The sequence below is a fragment of the Mustela nivalis genome (assembly GCF_964662115.1).
Source record: "Mustela nivalis genome assembly, chromosome: 2".
In the NCBI taxonomy this organism is placed as follows: Eukaryota; Metazoa; Chordata; class Mammalia; order Carnivora; family Mustelidae; genus Mustela; species Mustela nivalis.
Genome location: NC_139021.1, coordinates 107,057,251 through 107,082,152, shown reverse-complemented (window position 1 = coordinate 107,082,152; position 24,902 = coordinate 107,057,251). Strand labels below are relative to the sequence as shown.

At 40.4% G+C, this 24,902-nt stretch overlaps 1 pseudogene across 1 annotated transcript; it reads right to left on the bottom strand.

Annotated features, from left to right (window-relative positions):
• Positions 1-11,486: 11,486 nt before the first annotated feature.
• On the bottom strand, positions 11,487-14,313 carry LOC309859146 (14-3-3 protein beta/alpha pseudogene; annotated as a pseudogene). The gene has a single exon. The product of its transcript is annotated as a 14-3-3 protein beta/alpha pseudogene (transcript).
• Positions 14,314-24,902: the final 10,589 nt, after the last annotated feature.

The following is a 24,902-nucleotide window of genomic DNA, read 5'->3' as shown; positions in this document are numbered from 1 at the left end:
CCGGTGGCCTGTGTAGGAACCCCCTTTGTTTCACTTTATTTTTCCTTACCACCACCAAGTCCCACTGTAGTCACTTTAGTGTTAATGACTCGTAAAGTGTAGATGCTCCCAGCACTCCTTGCACACACTGACACACTTCCCTACATCATACCCACAGCTGTGTGTGCTTTAGTGTGCAAAATAGCATTGCATTTTGCTATGAATTTTATTGTTTCATACTTTTTTTTTTATTAATGTGATGGCTTTTTAGCTTATTTCCATTACTTCAGCTGTTCTAACTCCTTTCTGAGGTCACAGGGCGTTCATGGATCATTTTACACTTTGAGTTCTCTAAAAGTGGATGCTTTGACTCTTTGCTGTCACTAAGAACACTGTGATGAACACAATGGACCTGCTGAAGAACTTTTAATATGAGGAAGATGCACTTTTGGCCAAGTTAGCCATAAAGTTGAGTGCAAGTGATCTACTCACATGACTCTGCTCCATTGGATTTCAGGAGCAGAATGGAGCAGTTCCGACAGTGCTTTCAATGTCTTGTGCACAGGGAACCAGCAGGGTTAACCTGACTTGGTTAATATACATAGTACCCTAATACACAGCCTCAGAAGTTGCTGCTGGGACACCTTTATCCATAACCATCATGAAGTGCTCAGTAATGCTCTAGCAAACCCAAAATGTCAACATCTTTTCTTGCTGACTTGACAGCACAGAAGAACATGCAGTAATTAGACTTCAGAAATCTGAAGCATACTTACATTTGTTTTGAACCTTGGAGGACTCTTAATTCGCACACTTTAATTAGATAACATGCTTGTTTTGGGGAAAAGACTATTATTTACTTCTTTTTTTTTTGGAGGAATTATTTTATTTATTTATTTTTTACTTTTTAATTTTTATAGGTATTTACTTCTTGATGAATCATTAATGTCTAAGAACTTCACATGTCCAATTTAGGGATTCTAAGAATACAGACATACATTGCCTAATGCAATGGGTGATTATCAGGACCTCTGGGCTTTAGAAAGTGTAGTATCCTCAGGACACAGGAGTAGCTTGGGTCTTCCAGAGTCACCTGAAGGGACTGACATGGCCTTTGGGAGATCCTCACATGAACAGACTCCTATGAACCATGGGCCGCCAGTGCTTTCCTTTCTCTACTGGAACAAGATATTTTAGGCCTATGTCACTCTTGAGCTTGATGTTTGGCATCCCAGAGACTGGCTCCACTCCCTGTTTTGTTTTGTTCTTGTTCTTTACAATGAATTTTCTATCTGTATTTAAAAATAAAAATTTTAATAAAAGTACAAATTACCAACTTCCATAATCTGGCTATCGTGGATAATGCTGCTATTAACATCGGGGTGCATTTATTTCTTTCAATTAGTATTTGTGTCTTCTTTGGGTAAATGCCTAGTAGTGCAGCTGCTGGGACGTGAGGTGGTTCTCTTTCGAACCTTCCGAGGAGCCCCCAGACTCTTCTTCAGGGTGACTGCACGAGTTTGCCTTCCCACCAGCGGTGCAAGAAGATTCCTCTTTCTCCACATTCTCACCAATACCTGTTCTTTCTTGTGTTAATTTCAGCCATTCTGACAGGTGTGAGGCAACACCTCATTGTGGTTTTGATCTGCCTTTCCCTGAGGGTGAGGGATTCTGGGCGTCTTTCACGTGTCTGTTGGCCATCTGTTTGTGTTCTTTGGAAGGATACCTATTCATGTCTTCTGCCCATTTCTAATTGAATTATTCACTTTTGGGTACTGAGTTTTGTGCGTTCTTTATATATTTTGGATACTAGCCCTTTCTGAGGTGTGTTCCACAGATTGCTCTTTAGTCTGTTGATTGTTCCTTTTTTATCTTGATGAGGTCCTGTGGGTTTTTTTTTTTTTTTTTTTTTTTTTTGCTTTTGTTTCCCTTCCCTCAGGAGACACATTCAGAAAGAAGTTGCCACAGCCAATATCAAAGAGGTTACCGCCAGTGTTCTCTTCCAGGATTTTTACAGTTTCAGGTCTCACATTCAGGTCTTTCATCCATTCAGAACTTATTTTTGCATGTGCTGTAAGACAGTGGGCCCATTCCATCCTCTTGGAGGCAGCCGTCCAGTTTTCCCAACACCAAGGGGAGGTGGGTGGAGGGATGGGGGAAATAGGTGATGGGGGTACAGAGTGCACCTGTTGTGATGAGCACTGGGTTTTGGGTGGAACTGTTGAGCCACTAAAGTGTACACCAGAAATGAGTATCACACTGCATGTTAACTGATAGGAATTTTAAAATGTAGATGATCTACTTAACTCGGCAACAGCTGGTTAAAAGTGGGAGCAGATGCCTCTGAAGGATGAGGTATGAGATTCTCCATCAGGCCACAACAGTAGGGTCCCTCTCATCGTGTGCCCAACACAGAGGCTGGGCATCCACCATCTTGTGTTTGTCATAGGTACCATCTACACTGTCTTACTAATGTTACCTGACTTCTCTTGGAGTAATATGAGTGTCTGATGCAGAGGCTAACATAACCGGAGTGTGTGCCATGAAGAAGGGGACAGGGGGTCAAAAGACTCAGGCTTGTGGGTCAAGAATTTCAGTAACGAGTTATGTGACCTCACATGAGTTACTCCACTTCTCCAGCATTGGTAATCCTTTGTAAAGTCAAGGGATTGGACTGCTTGCCATTTTTCAAATCATACACTGCTGTTCACAAAAAACTAATAGGTAGCCCATAAAAAAAATTAAAAAGAAAACAATGAAAATTTTCTTCTAAAATGCATTTTTAAATATAGGCTTACAAAAACATAAGTAAGCAAAATAAGCTTATTTTTCAGTCTTTTAGCCTGCCAACTTTATCCTGCAACTTTCCTAATTTATATCTGCAGGTTGTAACTATGTAAGAATTAACATGTCTAAATCCACACCTTTGATCCCCCTAGCCCTGTTCCCTGTTCCCATTCCCACTTCCAGATGTTAAACCGTCAACCCAGCCACTCAGGCAGAAACTTCTGTAATATATTTGGCTCATTATTTCCCCAGATGTATCTATACTGTCAGCTAATTCTTTCTCACTATCAGTTACCCAGCTGTGTAAAAAATGACCCCAAAACTTCGTAGCTTAAGGAAACAAACACTTCGTTAGCTCACAGTTCCATAGGTCAGCAGTTTGGGCCAGATGCAACTGCATGGCTCTTCTCTTGGCCTTGCAGAATGCACTCCAGTGGCAGCATTAGCTGGGGGGTTGGCTAGTGTCTGGTGGTACCCAAGCTATGACAGCCTGTATCTGCTATATATGGCCCAATCATCTGCAAGGCCAGCTTTGGCTTCTTCCCGTGGCAGTCTAAGGGCAGCAAGAAAGGGCAAACACCACGGAGAAGGTACATTCCAAGTCCTTGTCTGCATCGCACTTGACAATATCTTGTTGTTCACAACATGTCAGCTGGCCAAGTCCAGAGTCAGAGAGGGGCCACAGAAGAGTGCGGATAGATGAGGGGCCATTGGATGCCACTGCTGTGACCCTCTTTCCCCCAATCCAAAGCAAATCCCAATGTCTGCACTTTCCGTACCCACTGGCTTCTCTGGAATCAAGCCCCTCTCATCTCTCACTCGGAGATTGTAATAGATTCCTACTAACTTGTCTGTCCAGTTCTTCTCTCAGATACCCCGAACAGGTTTTCCAAGGACAACAGAGAGATTATTTAAAATGTAAGCAAGGTGGTCTTGTTCCCTGTCAAGAATCCCTCCAAGATTTCTTATTTAATTGAGAATGTGACGTAGATCAATTCCTCGGGCGGAAACATCTCCGCAGCTTTGTCTCCACTTACCTGTGATGCTCGTCTTCCTTTCCCTCAGCTGTTGTCAGGGATGCCCATCTTTTAGTTTCGCAGAGAAATCGGGCTCTTCCCAGCGATACGTTATTCCATTATCATTCACGCACCCCCACCCACAATGTTCTTCCCTGAGCCTTTGCATGACTTAGCTCCCTCTTGGATCTCATTAAAGTGGGATTCTTCAATGACTTTCTTTCAAACCTGGTCTGTTTCTTTTGAAGCTCTCTGTGCATCACAGTTTTTTTTGTGTGTGGGTTACTTTTCCACTTACCTGTTAGCTGTTAGACAGTAGTTTGTGGGCACAGGAGGACAGGGTTATGGCTTTTCGTATTCTCACTGTTTAGCTTGTTGTGCTTGTACGTAGTAGAAACTCAAGAAATCTCTGTACAATGATCTCTCCAAACTCAAAGCAGCATTATCCACATGGCCAAAAAGTGGAAATATCCGATATGCCCGTAAACTCATGAACGTTGAATGGATACAATATGGTACACACATATGGAGGAATCTTGTTCCACAATAAAAAGGAATGAAGTAGTAACACATGCCACAGTGTGGATGGACCTGAAACATGACACTAGTGAAAGATGCAGACCACAGCAAAACCAGACCCTACATCTCGTAGGATTCCATTCATACGAAATTTCCAGAATAGGCAAATCTGTGGAAACAGAGGCTAAGTAGTGTGAGTGCTGGGAGACAGGGAAAGGCTGCTCATTATATGGAACTTCTTTTTGGTGGGAAATACTCTAAAATTATATAACCGGTGGAAATGCACAACTCTGCTAATTCACTAAAAAATTAAATGTGCACTTTATGTGGGAGGATTTTATGATATGTGAATTATATTCTTCAAAATTGATTTAAAAAATAATTCTTAGAAAATGAAATAAAATCAGGTGCAATAATGTTCACACTGATCCCGATTTTGGGGGGCACAGGAGAGGAACAGCTATTTCAAAACTTCTTCAATTTCTGTGCATTATCTTTTTCATTTAAGAGGTAAAACTGTAGAAAGAGTTGTGAAACCAGAAGCAGGAGGAGTCAACTTCAAACTCCTTTGGTAAAGATGTTTTCGTTAAAGAAAAGTTAAAAAATCAGGGGATGTGGAGAAAGGGGAATCCTCTTACACTGTTGGTGGGAATGCAAGTTGGTGCAGCCTCTTTGGAGAACAGTGTGGAGATTCCTCATGAAATTAAAAATAGAACTTCCCTATAACCCTGCCATTGCACTCCTAGGTATTTACCCCAAAGATACAGATGTAGTGAAAAGAAAGGCCATCTGTACCCCAATGTTTATAGCAGCAATGGCCACAGTCACCAAACTGTGGAAAGAACCAAGATGCCCTTCGATGGACGAATGGATAAGGAAGATGTGGTCCATATACACTATGGAGTATTATGCCTCCATCAGAAAGGATGAATACCCAACTTTTGTAGCAACATGGACAGGACTGGGAGAGATTATGCTGAGTGAAAGAAGTCAAGCAGAGAGAGTCAATTATCATATGGTTTCACTTATTTGTGGAGCATAACAAATAGCATGGAGGACATGGGGAGATAGAGAGGAGAAGGGAGTTGGGGGAAATTGGAAGGGGAGGTGAACCATGAGAGACTATGGAAAACAATCTGAGGGGTTTGAAGGGGTGGGGAGTGGGAGGTCGGTTTACCAGGTGGTGGGTATTATAGAGGGCACAGATTGCATGGAGCACTGGGTGTGGTGCAAAAATAATGAATACTGCTATGCTGAAAATAAAAAATAAATTTAAAAAAATTCATGGAATTTTAAACCTCGAATTCACCCTAAAGAATATTCCATCATAAAATGCAATGTCTTGGAATATATTTTAATTAGCTATGCAAGTTTGCATGCACACATATGCGCACACACACATACACACACACACATATTCTGAGTTCATTTCATCTGTGCAAGAACCAGGCAAGACCCTGCCAGCCATTTCCAAGTCCTGACATAGGTGTGGAAATTGGCCTTTTCTATCATTGTGAAGATGTATCTTGGCTGTCAAAGAACTAAACATTATTTATTTTAACCTGCCTGAAACTTAAAATAATTTGAGTTTGCAAACTGAATGTGCTCTAATTCCCTTCTTAGTCAAATGAGGAAAGTCAGCCAGTATGTTTGAGACTGACCTTAGGCGGCACAGCTAAAAACCACACTCCAGTCTGCAGGCTTAATTTTCCTTGCTCTTCCTCCTGAATTTTATTACCCTTCAGTTGTCATTTCTGATCTCTAGTGTGTTGTGATAATACCCTCCTCTGGAATATGCTTCCACTAGAAACTTTTTGGAACTATGAAAAAGGAATTACTTATCATGATCGTTCACTCATTAATGTCACATTTTTGTTGATACCTGATGTTGTTGAAGCTACTCTTAGCATCCAGAGTCTTGCCACTCAAGAAAAATAGCCACCAATCCACACAATTCCTTTCAGAAAACTCTTTTCCTAAGAAGTGTGATAATTGTATTTCTCACTGCCCATATTCTTTTATGTGTTCTATCCTATGCTTAGGAATTTAAAAAACACGTACATAAACAAAACAAAACAAACCACACATACACACCCACCCACCCACCCACACTCACACACACATATATATAAAATATAAATATAAAAAACCCTCTGAGATAAAACTCTGCTTTAGCTAGTAACCTTGGATTAGACAATTCTGCTAATAGTTTGTTACATGACTATGTGGCAATCAAAGGAGACAGTAAGATACCCGAGCTCTTCAAGCTGTGTTGGATCCCTACACTTCCCCAATTTAACCAGGATCCTCCATGCTGACAGGACAACCCATTCTGCTGGCATGAGCCTTGCCTCCCTCCTTGACTCATGGGTCCTAATGACAAAAGCCCCTTGAACTCGCAATCTGACTTGCCCTGTTGCTTCAAACAGCCCACCTGAATGAGAGTCAGGCATGTAAGATGCAATGTAACTAAACAATGAGATCTGTTAAATGTGAATTGGGAATATGAATATAAAGATATTTGAATGTGAAACTGAACAGAAGTTTACCTAGATAAAAAACTGATGACCTGGCTTTGGTCCACAATTCTTCTTATTGGAAGAAAGACAGCTGGTGATTTATGAAGTAATTTGATGTGCCATGCAACTTACAAATCATGTTCTATTTAATCTTCACATTAAAGTGTGAGGGAAGTGTTGCTCCATCTGTGAACCAGATGAAGACTTAGAGGATCGAGAAGTTGTAATAATTTATTGAGATTATATAATTTGTGAGATTCAGAATTACATTTTAAGATATACCTTATCATATCATTTCTATAATAGCAATTATTCTCCTAGAGTTCTTCAAACTTAGAGAAATACATAGAAATTCAGTTGAGATCATCTCACAGTAATTTATTGAGGACAGATGATAATACGGATCTTTGGGGAATTGAAAAGATTGTTAAGGGAAAGAAAATTGGTAAACTGCATTTTTTTTCCTGAAACTAAATGCTTTTCTTGCCCTCAGAGCTAGGCACAGGTTTAAAAAGCAAGTGTATTATTGTCTGTCTCTGCTTCTCAGAGAAGCATGAAAGGCTTCCAAAATTTAAGGCAAAATATCAGAAAACCTGATATTATAAGATGTCTTGGCTCCAAAGTTTTGTTACTGCCATTTTGATGCAATTCATGTGTTGAACATGCTGCTTCCACATTTATGACAAGCATACAAAACTTTAATCAAAATTATCTCAAATTTGAGTCTCATTAAAATATTCACCTAATTAATACCATCTTCCTTGATGCTATAGATAAAACCTTTCCAATTTCTAAACTTTTTTTTACTAAATGTATTTTCAGTGGTTCCTATTCCTTAATTAATACTTCAGAAAAAAACTTGATTTACTGTTCAAAGTTTACTAAGTCTATCTTATGTCAATGTGTATTTTGTTTTGCACACAGTTGTTAACTAAATGCAACTATCCAAGATCTTAAACATTACAACTTTGTCAAAAATATTTTTGTTATCTGTCCATATTTTACCAAATAAAACTTCTTACCATGTCAAGTTTTACATGCTATCAATATTTTGGGGGAGATTCTTTCTACCAAGTGTGTTTTTTGGCATTTTATTATTGCTATTTTTAATACTTCCAAGCTATATGATTCTTCAAAAATATTTTTACTTATAACTCTCAGTTTGGGGGTTTGTTGATTACTTCAATCATAATATTTACTAAGAAATGGTTAAAAGTTTTGGATGTAATTATCATCATGTTTTCATGATAGACATTTCAAAAATCATTCCTGGATTCATTTGAGGAAAAAAAAATCTTACAGCTTTAGTAATTACAAAATAAGAATGCTAATTTCAAGAAATATTACAAACACCAGCATCATTTGGTCTATTGTGAAAGACTAATTATTCAGTTAAGTAAAATAATAGGTATTAATTTCACATAACCTTAGTAGAGATATAAATCCTATATATTATTTCTAAATCATGTATTTTTTATTATGGCCAAATATACATGACACATACCATTTTACCATTTACTATAACATCTGCCATTTTAATTATTTTTTTTAAAGTAGACTCCACACCCAGCATAGAGCCCAACACAGGACTTGAACTCACAGTCCTGAGATCAAGACCTGAACTGAGCTCAAGAGTTGGACACTTAACTGACTGAGCCATCTAGGCATGCTGTTAACCATTTTTAATTGTACAATTTAGAAGCATTAACTTTTATAATGTTAATCACCATGACCCATTTCCAGAACTTTCTCTTCATTCAGGACACTCCACACCCATTAAGCAGCAATTCGCCATTTCCCCCTTCCCTCAGCCTGAGGTAACCTTTTTCCCGCTTTTTGTCTCTATGCACTTAGTTATTCTTGGTACATCCCATAAGCAGATTCATGTAATATTTGTTCTTTTGTATTTGGCTCATTACACTTACCGTAATATCCGTGATATATTTGAGGGTCACATACAGAGCGTGTGTCAAGATTTTATTCTTTTTTAAGACTGAATAATATTCCATTGTATGCAGACACCGTATCTATTCATGCATTCCTCTATTGATGGACACTTGTGTTGTTTTCAGCTCTTGGCTACCGTGAATAGTAATACTGCTGTGAATGTTGGTGTATGAGTACCTGTCTGAGTCATTGCTCTCCATTTGGGGAGGGGATGGTGAATACCTAGAATTGGAATTGCTAGATCCTATCATCCAGCTTTTTGAGGAACTAACAATTTCACACAGCAGCTGTGCCATTTGAAAGTACACATGGACTTCTGGTCCTCCATGTCCTTACCGAAGCTTGTTGTCTTCAGCGTTTTTGAGAATAGCCACCCCACTGAGTGTGAAGTGGCATCACATTGGGTTTTGCCTTGCATTTCTCCAATAATGAGTAATTTGAGCCTTTTTCATGTGCTTTTTGGCTATTTGTGTATCTTCACTGGTGAAGGGTCTGTTCAAGTCCTTGCCCTTTTTTTTTTTTTTTTTTAAATTGGGGCTCTTCGTTTTTTTATTCTTGAGTTGTAATATTTGTATATTCTGGATATTAACCTCTTATCAAATATATCATTTGAAAATGTTTTCTCCCATTCTATGCTATTTTCCCCACTCTTGCTAATGTCTTTGATGCACAAAGTTTTTAAATTTGATGAGGTCGAATTAATTTTCTCTTCTTGCCCATGGCTTTGGTGTCCTTCTCCCTGAAGTACCAAATCCAAAGTCATGAAGACTTTTCCTTATGTTTTCCTTTATGACTTTTATAATGTTAGCCTTTACATTTAGGCCTCTGATACATTCCAAACTAATGTCTGTATATGGTATTAGGTCAGAACTCAAACTCATCCTTTACCATATAGGTATCCAGTTTTCCCAGGACCATTTCCTCAAAAGACTGTTTTCTCCCCCATTGAATGGTTTTGGCACCGTGCTAAAAATAATTTTACAATACATGTATGAGTTTATTTCTGGGCTCTCTAGTCCATTCATTTGTATTTCCATCTTTATTCCAATACCATGTTGCTGTGATTACTGCAGGTGTAGAATACGTTTCAAAATCAGGAAATGGGCGCCTGCCAGTTTTGTCCCTCTTTTCCAGGATGTTTTGGCATTTCAGGTTTCCTTGATTTTCAGCAAAGTGAGCTTTGTATTTGCTCATGTATTTACCTTCACCAGAGATATTTATATCTTCCTATGGGTTCTACTTGCTGTCTAATGTTGTTTTATTTCCATCTGAAGGATATACTATTTTTTTTAAAGATTTTATTTATTTATTTGACAGACAGAGATCACAAGCAGGCAGAGAGGCAGACAGAGAGAGAGGAGGAAGCAGGCTCCCTGCTGAGCAGAGAGCCCAACGCGGGGCTCGATCCCAGGACCCTGGGATCATGACCTGAGCCGAAGGCAGAGGCTTCAACCCACTGAGCCACCCAGGCACCCCGGATATACTATTTTTTGTGGTGAGGTCTGTGGTCAGGGATTTTATCAGATTTTGTTTATCTGAAAGTGTCTAATTTCTTTAATTGTTCCCTCAAAAATGAAGGACAATTTTGCTGGTTACAGAATTCTCAGTTGACAGCGTTCTTCTTTTGGCTCTCTGAACATACCATCCCACAGCCTTCAGATCTCCAAGGTTTCTCATATGAAATTGCCTGGCAATCTTCCTGAGGATCCCTTGCATATGATCACTCATTTCTCTCTTGCAGCTTTCTCTCTTAGCCTTTGTTTTTTGATAACTTCATTAGTGTGTTTCAGTGTGACTATCTTCGGGTTTATTCAACATGGAGTTTGTTGAACTTCTTAGGCTTACATTATTTATGTCTTTAATCCAATTTGGAAATTTTTTTACATCATTTCTTCAAATGCTCTTTCTATCCCTTTATCTCTCTTGTCTTTTCCTAGGACTCCCATAATTCTTACGCTGGCTTGGTTGAGACTGTCCCACACAATATTGATTCTCTGTTTATTTTTCTGTTTTATTTTTCACCCTACTGAAAGCTTAAGGTGCTCTCAGATCCTTTCTAAGCATACATCTTTTCTGGGCATGGACATGGTTTTCTAATTTCTCCCCTTATATGTGGTTGCTTTTGAATATCCTAATTTCCAAAAGAGTCACAACCCAGCTTCTCTAGGCCTTAGATGGTTTATTCTATATCTCCACTTGTAATCTCTTGCTCCAGGCATCTGTGAGTATAGTTCTCCTAGATTTTACAAACAGTTCCCATTACTTTTCCTGCTTGTGTTACAAGTTATGCAAGATGGGAATGAATGCCTTGCATCAGCCTTTTGGGTATAGCAGATGTATGAAATTACTTGGGAAAAAAGTCTTTTCCTCTAATTTAAGGAGAAAATTGGGAACCAGGTTGCTACCAGCTTAAGACCAAGACTATTACCAGGTCAGGCAAGGGATAGGGTTAGATGACTATTGCTTGGTTTCTACAAACTTTTACTGTTTTCAGAGCTCTTATGAATTGATTCATACAACTTCTGACATGAGCATGTGTGTGTCAGTGTGTCTTGGTGTGTGTTATATGTAGAAATCAGTCCTTGGGACTTTCTACTTTGCCATTTTGCTGATAACATTGCTATATTTTTTAAACCTAAGAAATGTTTACAGATAAACAATCTCCTTGAATATTTTTTTCTGTTCCATTTTTTTTTAACTGATAAAATTTTTTATTTCACTTTTGAATTTTTACACTTTTCCTGATTATTCCGTGTTAAGGTGGAAACTAGAACTGTTTAAAAGACATACACAAATCTAGTACATCAATAACCGGGGATTTTTCTTTTCTTTTCTTTTTTTTTTTTTTTTTTTTTTTTTTTTTTTTTGCTATACTATTTTCACAACCACAGGAGTGCTTGCTAGGCAATATAACCGTCACAGAAGCAAATGTGAGGCAGAATACTGGTAAGGAAAAATGAAGCAAGAAAGAGCTACCAGATATACAGACAGGCTCATTCCACATTCACTACTGCATTTTCAAGCGCCAAGTATTAACTGCACATTTTTGTTCAGCTAGAAAGGGGGGAGGGTTTATTTTTGTTTTGTTTTGTTTTGTTTTGTTTTTCCTTTTTTTGGGTTTTAAATCAGTGCATGAATGTTTCTTTTCTCATTTCAGCAGATGGACAAACAGGCGGACACTACGGCTACATGGAATGTTCAAGGGAGAGGGGGTACTGTGAGACTGGTAGGCCTGGCTATTCTGGACTCTCCCCACTGTGGTGTTCATGCAACTTCCCTGCATTATAGTGCCTTGTTCAAACAGGTCTGTGAACTTGGCTGAAGGAGCACACTTGGGAGAGCTGGTGACAGGTACTAACAAGCATTATCAGGGCTGGCTGCAACACAGGGAGAAATCATGAGTATTTAAAAACACTTTTTTGACTCAGATCTCAGTCTGACTGAAGAGCAACGAGCGTGCTGAGAAATCAGAGGAAGCCAGAACTATGTGCTGGCTCTTCTCAACTCCCCTGAAGTGAGGCCTGCGGACCAAAGTGCTTGCCATCTTCGCTTACCCCCTCCAGGCCCCCGCCCTGCCCCTATGGTGTTCAACAACAAACAGAAGACAGCAACAGAACTGAAAAGGAACAAAAATGTAAAGAAGCAGGACAGACACTTCAAGAGGGAAAAGAAAAACCAAGGTCAACAGTCAAATAGGACAGTGGGAAGAATGTCTCGATTTCAAAATTTAAAAGCCCCAAGCTAGGAAGCACCCAAAGACTTGAGTACTTCTTAAGTGAAAGGCAATCTCTACAGAACATGACTCTGAAAGGTATTACCCAGGAAACAGATAAGGCCATTCATAAGATACACGGCTTTTCTCTTCTTTAGGTCTTGGTTACAAGGAAAACAGATTCCACTAATGGAGCCCAAGTTGCAAATCAGTAAGATGGCTGTGGGAAAGGGGTGTTAGTCACAGGGTCTAGGAGCACTGGGCCTTTTCACGGTGTCAAAACCCAATTATCTGCCACAAAGAGTTTCCATTTTAGGCTTCGAGTTTACGGAGAGGAAGACACTGTGGACATCTGCAGTCATGAACTTTTGAGTGGCAACAGCTCAAACTGGCCAAGTGTCTGTACTTCCCCCCCCAAAACAGGCAGAACTACTGTGAGTTGCTGTCACAGGAAGGGGTCTCACTCTGCGTCCCAGCGTCACAATATAATCTCTATAACTTTCTGTACAACTTTACAATGAAACTGTTATTTCCGTGACTAATTTGATTATCAGTTTAAACTTTCCAAAAAGTTACACATAATTTAGGTCTAGTTTTTCTACCAGTAAGAGTTCTGCTAAGTTACAAAATCCCATAATCACAGTGTTCAGTTTAAAAAAAAATTCAGCACACAGTAATCCTGTCAATGTTAATCAAAATCAAAACTTCAGAATGCCGTGGCATTTATGTGACCAATCTGAGTTTTAGATACACACACCAGCTGTTTATCCCATGGACCATTTTGCTAGGCTGAGGCTATGAAAAATTGAAAGTCACCGTAGGACTTTTTTGTTTGTTTGTTTGTTTTTTTAATCGCACAAAGGGATATATGTGGAGGGTACAGAGTGACACTGAACAGATCACGAAGCACAACAGACATTAGTTCTCTCCCTCCCCAGCATCTCCTTCATCTCCCTGGTTTTCCGACGTCCACAGAGTGAGATTGTCCCTAAGCAGCTGCATGATCAGGGTGCTATCTTTGTAAGACTCCTCGTTCAGCGTATCCAACTCAGCAATTGCTTCATCGAATGCCGTTTTTGCCAGGCTGCAAGCCTTTTCAGGAGAGTTTAGAATCTCATAGTAGAAGACTGAGAAATTCAGTGCCAGGCCAAGTCGAATTGGGTGTGTAGGCTGCATTTCTTTCTTACTAATTTCAAACGCTTTCTGGTAAGCCTGCTGGGAGTTCGACACAGTGGTTTGTTTATTATCCCCAGATGCCACCTCAGAAAGATATCTAAAATAATCGCCTTTCATTTTCAAGTAGAACACCTTGCTTTCCGGTTGTGTAGCATTGGGAATAAGAGATTTGTCCAACAGCTCCAGAACGTCATTGCAGATGTCCTGCAGCTCGGCCTCCATCTTCTCCCGGTACTCTTTGCCCATCTGCTGCTGCTTCTCATTCCTCTCTGTTTTCTGCTCAATGCTGGAGATGACGCGCCAGGAGGAGCAGCGGGCGCCCACCACGTTCTTGTAGGCGACAGAGAGCAGATTTCTCTCCTCGTTGGAGAGTTCGTGCCCCTGTTCCGTGACGGCCTTCATGGCTGCGGCCATGTCGTCATACCGCTCGGCCTGCTCGGCAAGTTTGGCCTTCTGTACCAGCTCACTTTTATCCATGGTCGTTCCCGGGGGAGGGCAACAGGAGGAAAAGACGCTTGTGAGCGAAGCTCCGAGCGCGGTGACCGCTTCCTTCCCAAGCCCACTCCTCAGGCGGCAGCGGCGGCGGCTGCACTGGCGGCGACGGCAGCAGCTACCCCGGCTCCGGAATCTGCGGCGGCGGTGGCGGCAACTCCACTTCCCTCTGTTCCATTTTTATTCCCTTCTATTTGGACTCTAACTGCACATATACCGGGAACTTTGGGTAAGTCCCACGTGTCTCTCCTGTTCTTTTCTATTCTTGGTTTTCTCTGTGTTATACTGTGGACATTTTCCATTGACCAGTTCAATAATCTTAGTCTATCCAATCCTTTCTTAAACCCATCCATCTTGTTCTTAATTTCACATACATATTTTTCAGTTATAAGCTATGGCTTTTGCTTATATATAATGTCTAAATCTCTGGTAAAAATTCTCATTCATTTTGTGTCCATCTTTCTCTTTTTTTCTTCAGCATATTAATCACAATTATTACAATGTCTGCTAAGGTTATTTTCTGGATTATCTGTCAGGCTTGCTTTTTAGAGTTTTATTATCTTGTTTATTTCTTGTTGGTTTTAGCCATACTGTATTACCTCCTTGCATGTCTTGTAATTTTTAACTGCATGCAACATATTTCAGACAAAAGAACCTTTGAGGGTCCAGATGGCATCTTCCACCACTTGTCCATCTCCCCCATTAGGCAAAAACAGTAAGTGGTTGGTAACATCCATCTAATCTCTAAATTTCAGCTTAGGTAAGTTTCAGTTTCCCTCTCCTTCATCTCTCCTTTTCAGGTGGGGCCCTCAATAGCTTCTAATTGAAATATTCATGGGTCTTCCAACAACATAGCCTTAAAGTGGATATTCTAGAATTTAAAAGTACAATATCTAAAATGAAAACACAGAAGATGAGTTTAAGAGACCCACTTTTGTCCTCTAAAGATTTTCAGCTCAGTCTTTAGTCTATCAGCCAACAGCTTCGACATTTGACAAGTGGAATTCCATCTGATTTTAGATTAGATATAGACAGAGAAAGAACATCACTCCCATCCTTAAAATAAGAAAAAAGCTATAAAGCTGAAAGTTGACTAATTTCTATGAGACCATGAAAGAACCAAAGTCACAGCTACAGAGACAGGTGCCTGCAGGAAGAACAGCCCCAGAGCATTTGCTTCCCTGAGACAGAAGTGGCCAAATGTCATATAAATAAATAGAAATATCAAACAAGAAAAATTTTAACAAGTTGTTGAAGCATGGACTTTACTGGGAGTGTGAAGTCCCTGGAGACCACTGCTATAAAGGAGGAATTTCACCCTCTTACAGGTTTTTCCTCTAGGAACCCTGCCTAACAACCACAGGGAAGATGGGGAGAATCCTAAGAAAGAAAGGTAATGGCTGAGGGAGAAGCAGCTTGGCCAGCGCTCCACCCAGACCCATCCCCCCTTATTTTCCCTAAAACACAAAGGCCTTTAGCCTACAGAAGAAAGATCAATTAAATCATAGTCTGAGTCCTGGGAAAAGGAAATGGAGACCACCACTGAAAATCTACCTTCCCCCATATCTTTCAAAGTGGATAAGAGCCCCAACCTGCAGAAGGCACAGTGGCAAATCCACAGGCTGGGGGTGCATAATGGAAACCCATTCAGCGTGAAGGAGGGAAAAAGGAAGCTCTATTTCAGGAAGAAGTGTAGGAACAATAGTGACATCCATATTCTTAAGACCAAGGTTCAATCTCTTTAAAAAGAAAAAAAAAATCCTTAAAAAAATGGGATTACCTGAAGCTGAGATTTAATTAGAAAATCAGGGAATTTCACCAACCAAATTTCATCCCCAGCAGCACACTAACTAGCCAAGAGTAAAAATATCAATGGATATAGCAGAAAGCACAAGAGTATTGGTCTTTCCGGAAGTTCAAATTAAAAACACGATGAGATGCCACAATCAGCACTGCTAAAACAAAAACAATAAATGTCTTACATGAACCTTTATAATTGCCATTCAAGCTGACAAAGAATGTAAACAGCCAAGATGTCCTTGAGCAAATGAAAGGATAAACACGCTGGACACCTTGTGTACTGGGCTGCGACTCAGAAAAAAAGACACGGTGAGCTGCTGAGTCACAAAACAACATGGCTGGGGGACTTTGGGGAATGCCTGCTTCCTAAGGATTGTGAGGTTTGTGCACATTTTACTGCCTTTCAGGAGATTTGGGGAATATGCCTTTTACTGTCTGGTGTAGAAATCAGCAAACACTTTCTGGGGTCCCCTATTCTCTCCAATTTATGATTTCAGCTCATGTGACTACTAAAATTTTTGTTAGTTTTATTTTCTTTCTGCATCCCAGCCTTTGCTGACAACAGGGGAAATAACAACTACTTGTTATTCGTTCTTTCCCGAAGTCTGCCGTCCTTGAAGTTTTAGCTCATTCAGTACTGCTGTTTCTACCTGCATCTCATGCCTTCAGACACCTAACTTTTCATGGTTTATTCTACTTTTCCTATTTGTGATTAGTGAAGGTCTGCCATGAGTAACTCTCTCATCCAGGAACATACATTTTTTTTTTTTAATTTCTTTTCACGTAACAGTATTCATTGTTTTTGCACCACACCCAGTGCTCCATGCAATCCATGCCCTCTATAATACCCACCACCTGGTTCCCCTTCAAAACCCTCAGATTGCTTTTCAGAGTTCATAGTCTCTCATGATTCACCTCCCCTTCCAATTTCCCTTAACTCCCTTCTCCTCTCCATCTCCCCTTGTCCTCCATGTTATTTGTTATGCTCCACAAATAAGTGAAACCATATGATAATTGACTCACTTTTCTTGACTTAATTCACTCAGCATAATCTCTTCCAGTCCCATCCATGTTGCTACAAAAATTGGGTATTCGTCTTTTCTGATGGAGGCATAATACTCCATAATGTATATGAACCACATCTTCCTTATCCATTCATCCGTTAAAGGGCATCTTGGTTCTTTCCACAGTTTGGCAACCGTGGCCATTACTGCTATAAACATTGGGGTACAGATGACCTTTTTTTTCACTACATCTGTATCTTTGGGGTAAATACCCAGGAGTGCAATGGCAGGGTCATATGAAAGCTCTATTTTTAATTTCTTGAGGAATCTCCACACTGTTCTCCAAAGAGGCTGCACCAACTTGCATTCCGACCAACAGTGGAAGAGGGTTCCCCTTTCTCCACATTCCCTCCAACACATGTTGTTTCCTGTCTTGCTAATTTTGGCCATTCTAACTGGTATAAGGTGCTATCTCAATGTGGTTTTAATTTGAATCTCCCTGAGGGCTAGTGATGATGAACATTTTTTCATGTGTCTGATAGCCATTTGTATGTCTTCATTGGAGAAGTGTCTGTTCATATCTTCTGCCCATTATTTGATATGATTGTCTGTTTTGTGTGTGTTGAGTTTGAGGAGTTCTTTATAGATCCTGGACATCAACCTTTTGTCTGTACTGTAATTTGCAAATATCTTCTCCCATTCCATGGGTTGCCTTTTTGTTTTGTTGACTATTTCCTTTGCTGCACAGAAGCTTTTGATCTTGATGAAGTCCCAAAAGTTCATCTTCAATCCTAATTATTTTCAAGAAAAGCTAAATTTCAAATCAAAACATAATCTGTATTTTGATTACAATATTAAGTACGATTATTTATTGGATTCTTTCTTCAGAAACTCACTTGATACGGTACTGTTCAGAGGACCCAATTAATGGAGATTATAGTTGGTGGAAAAAGTGATTAACAGCCATTTATTAGTGAATTTTGAAAATAGCATGGAGAGTTCTCTGAACTAGTTAAAGAATCCAAAATTGGGGAGCAGCAGTGTAACTCAGTTGGTTGTGTCTGACCCTTAATCTCAGCTCAGGTCTTGACTTCAGGGTGGTGAGTTCAAACCCCCTCTTGGGCTCCACTGGGTGTGGAGTCTGCTTAAAAAGAAAAAAAAAAAAGAATTAAAATTGGACTATCTGAGTCAGGAAAAAAAAAAGAGGATATTAAAAATGTAATATGAGTGGCTCACATCTCAAATTATTTCTATTAAAGTCTAGCAAAAATAAGCCAAAAATAGTTTATCTACTTAATGTATCATAGACATCGCTTAACAAACAAATGCTTGGTGAAAAGCCAATATAAAGGGGTGCCTAGGTGGCTCAGTGGGTTAAAGCCTCTGCCTTCAGTTCAGGTCATGATCTCAGGGTCCTGGGATGGAGCCCCTCATCTAGCTTTCTACTGGGTAGGGAGACTTCTTCCCCCTCTCTCTCTGCCTGCCTCTCTGCCTACTTGTGATCTCTGTCTGTCAAATAAATAAATAAAATCTTATAAAAAAAGGAGAAAAGCAAATATAAATAATGAGAAGGGGATCAATAATGCCAATATCTTTTCTATACTCACATATTTTTCATGCTATGAAGTACAGAAAAAATGTCCTTGATTTACTATAAGAAAGATGTTAAAACCTTGAGCAAAGGGGTGCACTACGTCTCTCCTGCTCCTCACTTGAGTCTGCGGCAGGTGCGAGGCCGCCCGTGCACCGGGACCATCTGGCTGCAATGGCTGGAACAGCTCACGGACCGTAGGCTCGAGGGAGCCGAGTCGTCTTCGCTGCAGCAAGCATGCAGGAGGTGGGCTGCATCTCCATGGAGCAGTCGGTATGGACTAATTCCCTTACCCTCTGTGGTCTGGCGTGACACCAGCACTCCCACCGTCGCTGTTCCTGGACCAGAACCACCTGCAGGCCTGGCCTCTGCCCGGGGCGGGTTGACGGGGCAGTCCCACCCCTGGCAGTCTCTCCACACCCACAAGTAAGACATACTCAGGTCAGGACGGGAATGTTGACTTGGGAAAACCTACCAAGTGGGATCTGGAATCCAAAGAGGGGTTCCAAGTTTCAGTCCTGCAAATGCCCAACACTGGTACCTTGGCCATGGTGGAGTCTGGGACCTGTAAACTGTTATATGGCAAACACTGAAACGTGAGCCCCATTTAGTCCCAGGTGGGGACCTGGTCCCTTCCGTCTGATTTGGCTTTTTGCTAAAAGATCAAGAACTCTGAAGTAATATGGATTTTCCCCATCTATAATTTTTAAAACCTTGTTTCTGATTCTAAAAGTTCTTCATGGTTATAGGAAAATATTTGGGAAATACAAAATGATTTAGGCAGAAACATATGCCCTTCAAAACCCCAACTCTGGTAAATGAGGAGTTAAAGTCTTGGTACTTTTACTTCCAAAGTGCTTCAAGTTCATTTCCTTACCATTTTAGCACAGCTTTCTATATTGGACATACTTGTAATTAACACCACCAAAGTCTGAATGTGACAGCATTGAGAAGTGGGAATGGGGATTCAACTCCATTCAGGCAAGCTTCTGTGGTAGCTGAAGGAACTAAGGGGGTGCCTAGGGGACCATCTGCCCCCACCCTCACTTGCCTGAGCATCTGGGTCAGGGACAGGCTCTTGGAGAACAGTGAGGACACCTAGCTGTGTCCACAGTAAGCAGGAAGGGGTGTGGAGATCCCTCACACCTGCACTCTGGGGTCTCACACTCTGGGTTTCCCTGGGGAGAATGCTTTCTGCAACCTACCTGGAGTTCTCATCCCCCTGCCTCAGCTGCCTATTGAAGGGAACCCCACCAGGTGGGTCACAGCACATTTTTCTAATTAGATTTCCGGACTGCTCAACAAATGTTGAGTCAATAGCATAATCTTAAAATTCCTCTTTATAAAAATTGAGGTCGTGACCACTGGTGGTTCTGACCTGTGCCTGGCAGAGTCTTTTCCTTTCCTATGTGCTTCTCACCTCCACCACTGTTCCTGCCACTGACAGGGCTTACCTCCCCACGGATGCAGCTCCCTGTCCCAGGGATGGCTCCCTCCTCCTGGAGGAACCCCTCTCCATCATCAGCTAACATCCAAGGACACATCCAAGGACACTCTCTTAGAGGACACATTAAATTTAATATCTTTATCTTAGAAGAAAACATAAAAATATATCTTCATGATTGGGGCAGGCAATGACTTCTTAGATATGACACACAAAAGAAATGAAGAAAAAGAGGTAAATTGAGCTTCATCAAAATTAAAAACCTTTGGGCTGCTATCAAATAATTAGTATTATAAAATAAAGTAGAGACAAACCACAGAATGGGAGAAAATATTTACAAAGCGTATATCTGATAAGAGACTTCTCTCCAGAATATGTAAGATCTCATACAAGTCAATAATAAGATAACTAAACCAATGGGAAATGGGCAAAGGATGTGTATAGACCTCTCTCAAAGGAAAATATACAAATGGTAACTGGCACACACACACAAAAATGTGCAAAATCATTAGTCATTAGGGAAATGCAAACCATAATGAGATAAAACAATAATGAGATACCACTGGAGAAACACTAGGATAGCTAAAATAAAAAGAAAGAAGCAGGTGTTGGTGAGGGCATGAAGAGATGAGATCCCTTATACGTTGCAGCAGGAATATAAAATGATGCATCTGCTTCAGAAAACAGTTTGTTCCTCAGGATGTTAAACACAGATTTATCACAGGATGCAGCAGCCCCACTGGTAAACGTGTCCCCAAGAGGAGTGAGAACAGAGGTCCACAGGAAAACCTGCACATGAATGTTCACATCAGCATTGTCTATAAGGGCCCCAAAGTGGAAACAACCCAGTGTCCATCAACTGCTGAAGGCATACAGAAAATACAGTATACCCTCCAGTGAAATACTCAGTGTAAGAAGTACTGATGTATCCTACCACGTGGGCGGGCCCTGAAAAATACTATGCCAAGCAAGAGAATCCAGTCCAAAAAAGATCGTATGTTCTACGATTCCACTTGCACCAAGTTTCCAGAAGGGGAAAATGTCCAGAGACAGAAAGTGTGCTAATAATATTACTAAGGAGTAATAGTGAACAAGGGGAAAGGGGGAAGCATAGAGGATATGGCATACCTGCCCATGAGTGTAAACTTCCTTGGAAAAGAAATGAGAATGTTCTCAAATTAGAGTGTTGTGATGGTTTCGCACCCTGTAACTGTACTTGAAGAACACCGTGCACTTTAAGTGGGTGAATTTTATGGTATGTGAATTTTGCCTATTACAGTTTTAATTTGGCTTTTCCCACCAGAAACTAATATTTAGAAGAGCTGCCCTTTCCATCTGCTACTTTAGCAAATCAAGTCTCAAGACGTCTGTGGTCCTCAGGAACAATTCATTAAGAAATTACCACACCCTGCCCAGCACTGTCCGCAATAAGTTATCTTTTGGAGAGCCATGCATTTATGGTTAAATCCATAACAATTTAAGGAGATAAAATAAGAAGAATAAAGGGAGATCAATAGTTCTACAATTATCCGCAGAGCTGCAGCATAATTATATTCCAGACATCTACACCCTTAATGGACTTCTGATAAGAAGCCATGGATTAATAGTCCACATTAACTTGGGCTGAGTTGCAGAAGAAAATCTGCACTTATAATTGTGTCACTTTTGCCTGTTTTGCAGAATTCTATTCTAGACTGAAGTGCACTATGAAAAGATACATCTGTAATCAACCACCATTGAGAAGAAACATGAAAGAAACCACCTCATGTACACAACAAGATCAAAAACGAAAAAATCAAAAGATATGACAAGAAGTTTTTTAAGTCATGTACAAAGCCTATGTGAGGAAAACTATTCAACACAAGGTAAGTCTTCTTCATTCTGTTTATTCAATTTCTTTTTAGTCATGATATCTAATGCTTTGAAATTTCAAGTGATATTTAATAACCTTTAAAAAGGACTTTTTAAATTTATTAAAATTTAAAATTTATTAAATTTAAAATTTATTAAAATTTTAAATTTACAATTTCCATCTGTAACAAACATGACCTAAGTTAAGATGCACAGCTCTCAAAGTACATTTCAATAAATACTTTTCCTTCCTGGGCTGTCCACTCTGAACTTTAGACCCAAAGTGTATCAGAAGTGACAGTACAATTTAAAAGGCATGCATTACTTGGTAGATATTTTATGAAGACTATTTCTTTTCATCTCCATAAGAGCTCTAAAAAGAAGATTGTATTTCCACTATGTGAGAAAGAAAGCTACTTCCAAGATTTGGAAGCTCTGCTCCTGGGCGATGAACTCAGATCTGCCTGTCCCAAAGTCCCTATTCTTCCCACTTTCCACTGTCCGTTGGTGCATTAATCTAATAAATAGTATGGAAAATACGAAAGAGGAGAGCTTTGCTTCTAGGCTCGTTAGATCCTGAAGAAGATTTTCTGTTTTCATTGGTTCTTACTACTTAATCTCTCAGATCTGAATTGTAAATGTAGACTTCTTATCTTCACTATGAAGTTATAGACAGTTTGTGAGCAAAAGCAGTAATTCTACATTGTATCTTTTGAAGTGCCTAGAGCGAAGATGACAAAAGAATAGACTTGACAGATGCAGAGAAGTCTTTCAAGGAATATGGGTAGAAGGGAAAAGGAATCAATAATAATTTGACAGGAAAATCTGTCTTAAACAACAGATTTGTGAGATATACTCAGTGTAATTGAAATGTCAGTTATTCTTAAATTAATATATACATTTGAAGGGATCCCAGTTAAAACACCAACAGGTTTTGATCTCCCATTTTTGTTTTAGTGAGTGGTGAGGTCCTTTAGTCAAGCCAATTCCAACCTATTTGTAAATAGACCAAAAAATTTTCACAAAACCCTGAACAACAAGAGAGTGACATTGCCTACCAGGTAGTGAACATTTGCCCCCCTGTCCTGCGTGCTAAATGCCTTCATCCTATCCCAATGTTCCCCCAAAGTCCTAACCCGTTCTAGCATCACCTGTAAGTTCCAAATCTCATCCTCTAAATCATCCATGTCAGGCAGGAGTATGACTCTGAGTAGAGGCCACACTCAGAAAGGCTCCAACCGTGGACCTGTGAAGAGAGAAAATAGCTATCTTCTTCCAGAATAGCATGGTAAGGCAGGTACAGGATAGACATTCCATTTTCCATAGAGGGAAACTGAAAGGAGTAGAGGGGTCACCAAGTGAGTCCAAACTCAGCAGAGCAAGTTCCATTAAGGCTTGGAAGATCCTCTGAGTCTTGGTGCCTTGTCCCCAGGGCTTTTGGGGTGGCCCTGCTGGCCTGGCCTTGAGCCTCTCTGACCTCTGTCTCCATGTCCACATGTGTGTCTTTGGAGTCATTCTTCCTTGTTCCTGAAGGACAGCCTGTGTTTTCCCGCAGGTAGATCTGGAAGCCCACTTCCTGCTTCTAGAATCTCACAGGTTTTGGATAGCCTCCCTTCATTTATTCCTGTCTCTGTTCCTTCAGGAGAAGCTCGTGGTGTTTCTTCTTATACAACATTCCATGAAACCGTGCTGGTCTGTGGTGTACATCGTGGAGCACCCATGCCATTAGACCTCTCCAGCCAAACCCCATCTCTGCTCCTGGCTCTGCTGAGATGTCTGAGTGGGTCCATGGGGCCCCAGATCATGTCTTCAGCAGAAGGTTGCCCAGCCTCACAACTTGGCCTTCTCTCCTGAGCATCCTTCATCAGCCATGGATGGCCTTGTTTTCCCACTCCCAACTGGGATTGGCTTGGGACTAACCCAGTCAAGCACTAGTCTGTCTTTGCTGAGCAACCCCTCCTCAATTTATCTCCTTATTCACACATTGCTACGAGCTGAGTGGAGCCCTGCTTGGAAATCTCTTCAGTTATCCTCAGGATCTCCTCAGCTAAATCTCAGCTACACCTCTCCATATTTGCCATCATAAATTGTTTTCCACTGGACAAAAGAACACAATTCATTTGAGTTTTCTGCCACTTTGCAATGAAGATGAACTTTTCTCCAATTTCGGATAACATGTTCCTCCTTTCCTTTTAAGACCTCACCAGAAGCACCTTTAACATTTGTATTTCTGCCAAGATTCTGGTCATCAACAACTCTATGTTCACAATGAGAAACTTTCTCTGCCATGCTTCTTCCCGAGTTGTCACCAGAATCTCCCTTAACATCATTCTTCCTTCCCAGTTCAGAAGCCACTTTGCTCAGGTGCTGCCATAACAAACAGTCACAAACTTGGTGCCTGAACAGAAGTGTTAAGGTTTTGATAGGATTAGGGCAAGCTGTTCCTTCTGGAGGCTCTGAGGCAATCATTTGCTCCACACTCTCTCATGGTTTCTGGGGGCTGCCAGCAACCCTTGTCATTTCTTGAACTGTTATTTGTTGTTGTTTTTTTAAGATCTTATTTATTTATATGACAGAGAGAGATCACAAGTAAGCAGAGAGGCAGGCAGAGAGAGGAGGAAGCAGGCTCCCCACGGAGCAGAAAGCCTGATGCGGGGCTCGATCCCAGGACCCTGGGATCATGATCTGAGCCAAAGGCAGAGGCTTTAACCCACTGAGCCACCCAGGCGCCCCTCTTGAACTGTTGATACATCACTCCCATCTCTGACCCTGTCTCCACGTGGCATTCTCTTTTGTGGCAAACATTTTTTCCCATTTTTTTTTTTATATTCACTATTTAAAGTATACTTCTTACAGAGAGAAGGGCCGCAAAATACAACCATATTTTACAATTAATTTGCAAGTGGAAAGTGTTAATTAAAATTTAAGGCTCTCGAAGTTTCTAATTAGCCTGTAAAATTCATTCTGCTATTGGGGTTGAGTTTTTATTTCTTTTCTTGGTTGTATCTCTAATTATAGACTGTAAACTAAAAGTTGGGTGTTTTTTGTTTTTTATATTTCACAAG